This window comes from Diceros bicornis, chromosome 31 (assembly GCF_020826845.1).
Source record: "Diceros bicornis minor isolate mBicDic1 chromosome 31, mDicBic1.mat.cur, whole genome shotgun sequence".
Taxonomy (NCBI): domain Eukaryota; kingdom Metazoa; phylum Chordata; class Mammalia; order Perissodactyla; family Rhinocerotidae; genus Diceros; species Diceros bicornis.
In genome coordinates this window covers 44,028,456-44,031,049 of record NC_080770.1, presented here as the reverse complement: position 1 = coordinate 44,031,049, position 2,594 = coordinate 44,028,456, and the positions used below count along the sequence as shown (strand labels likewise).

Below are 2,594 nucleotides of genomic sequence, written 5' to 3'. Positions count from 1 at the left end.
ACTGCCGTGGCTTGTTCTATTACTTTCATCTGGAATGTCTACTTATTCTTACAATCTGATTCTCTAAATATTGGAGGGAGTTATTCAAAATTCTTGATACTTAACTGACACTTTTTTTTCCTGTAGATGCAGATGCTGGGAATTAGGGCAAGGTTGGAGCCATGCTAGCTGCATGGGACCATCCTCTGTCTCTCTCCTTGGTCGTCAGTTTTTCAAGTTCTCCTCTCCCCCAGGAAATTCAATTATTTTCTTCTTGTTGGACACTGTTGATTAATTTTGCTAACTTTCAATAGTTTTTATACATTCCATTAGTACTGCGGAGGAATAGTCAGTGGTCTGAATTCACTTCACCTTCTTGCTCCAGAAGTTGTGTCTAGAAGGCATGTTAATAAATCAATTAATTTATTTATCACCAATAAAGAAGAGAAATACATCATAGAAATAAGATCCTGTAATTATTCGACAAACGGCTAACGCGAGCTTGGTCTTAGTTAATGGGTATGAAGCACTTATTTCAAGGTCATTAGTTAGTAGATAGCACACCTAGATCTCAGGCACAGTCTTTTGATTTGACAAGTCCAATACACGTTTTACTATGTTTTTCACGTTGCACTCTTCTGTTAGAATTTGTATGCATGTATGTCAGTAAAAAGATGTTTATAGCTCTGTCATGTATTCATGTGACCAAACGCCATGTTCTGTCTTCTCTCTTATTGCAGCTCAAATGATCGGATATATGAAAGAAGTCCAAGGCAGGAATCAAACAGAAGGGAGAGAATTTTTCCTCTTAGGACTCTCAGACAATTCAGATCTCCAAGTTGTCCTCTTTGGATTGTTTCTGTTAATCTATGTGGCAACCATGGTGGGTAATTTGGGGATGATTGTGTTAATTAAGATTGATCCCTATCTCCACACTCCCATGTTCTTCTTTCTCAGGAGCCTCTCCTTTGTTGATGCCTCTTGCTCTTCGTCCGTCACTCCTAAGATGCTGGTGAACCTTGTGGCTGAGAATAAGGCCATTTCTTTCAGTGGATGTGCTGCCCACTTCTACTTCTTTGGCTCCTTCCTGGGGACTGAGTGCTTCCTGTTGGCCACGATGGCATATGACCGCAATGCAGCCATTTGCAATCCTCTGCTATGCCCAGTGCTCATGTCTGGGAGAATTTGCTCCTTGCTAGTCACTACTTAATTCCTAGCAGGCTTTAGAAATGCAGCCATACACACAGGAATGACTTTCAGATTATCATTTTGTGGCTCTGATAGGATCAACCAATTTTACTGTGACACCCCACCTCTGCTCAAACTCTCTTGCTCTGACACCCACATCAATGGCATCGTGATCATGTCTTTCTCTAGTTTTATAGTGATCAGCTGTGTTATGATTGTCCTCATTTCCTATCTGTGTATCCTCATTGCCATCTTGAGGATGCCTTCGTTAGAGGGCAGGCACAAAGCCTTCTCCACTTGTGCCTCTCACCTCATGGCTATCACTATATTCTTTGGGACAATTCTCTTCATGTACTTGCGCCCTACGTCTAGCTACTCAATGGAGTAGGACAAGATTGTCTCTGTCTTTTATACGGTAGTGATCCCTTTGCTAAATCCTCTCATCTACAGTTTGAAAAATAAGGATGTGAAAGGGGCCCTAAAGAAGATCTTACAGAAACACATACTGTAAAGGCGTGTTACACATCATCCTGTTATGTAGAAGAAAATATATTTTCATATTAATTTTATTGTCTGATTGCTTAAGCTTTTTTTCTGTGTTAAAGTAGATTGTTTAAAATGAGGTCTGCTTCTTAATCTCTTGGTGTCTTAAATGTGTGTCAATAGGCCTATATGATGAATCAACACAGTGGGGGAGGGTAGTATCTGATAAAGCAACAAAATAGTTGAAATTGGCTGATCTGAGTTTAAGTTTTAATTTTAGTATTTAGCTTTTCTTAATCTTAGTTTTATTATAATATGTTGGTGTCTTTGATTGGGATCTGGGCAAACAGACTCTGAGACTGATATTTATGCAGGAGGTTTATTGGAGAGTGTTTCCGGAACCATACCTGTAAGGGAGTGAGGGAATTGGGTAGAAAATGTTGAATTGTGATGAAATTGCAACACAGTACTCAACCGATTCCACTTGGAGCTCTGGACCAGAGGTGAGCCTTCGGAGATATCCTAACGTGTGAAAAAAGGGCCAGGTATTTGTGCCTCCACAATGAGCAGTTTGGGATATGGATTACCCACCGGGAAGGGGTGTAATCTTGGGCATGGCAATATCTTTCAGCAGGGACATTCCGAGAACAGAACTCAGCTGTGAAGTGTCAGTTGCCAATTCACTTGGAAGCCGAGTAAATACTTCAACCCTGAAAGGCAAATATGGGTAGTATACCACAGCATCCATTATAAATAATAACACAATTTCACTCACATGGATGTCAAGGGTACCAAATAAGATACAAGAAAGAGTCTTATCAGGTGTTATAATAATATGGGTACCACAGCAATTAACAGAGCAATAGTTTACTGACTTTTTGAATTAATTGGAATATTTTGAGGGTAGTAATCATGTACTTTAACGTTTTAATCTCTACCTCTCA

The 2,594-nt window shown here is 39.8% G+C and overlaps 1 pseudogene; it reads left to right on the top strand.

Moving 5' to 3' along the window:
* The first annotated feature begins 318 nt into the window (after positions 1-318).
* Positions 319-1,686, top strand: LOC131395855 (olfactory receptor 5AP2-like; annotated as a pseudogene).
* Positions 1,687-2,594: the final 908 nt, after the last annotated feature.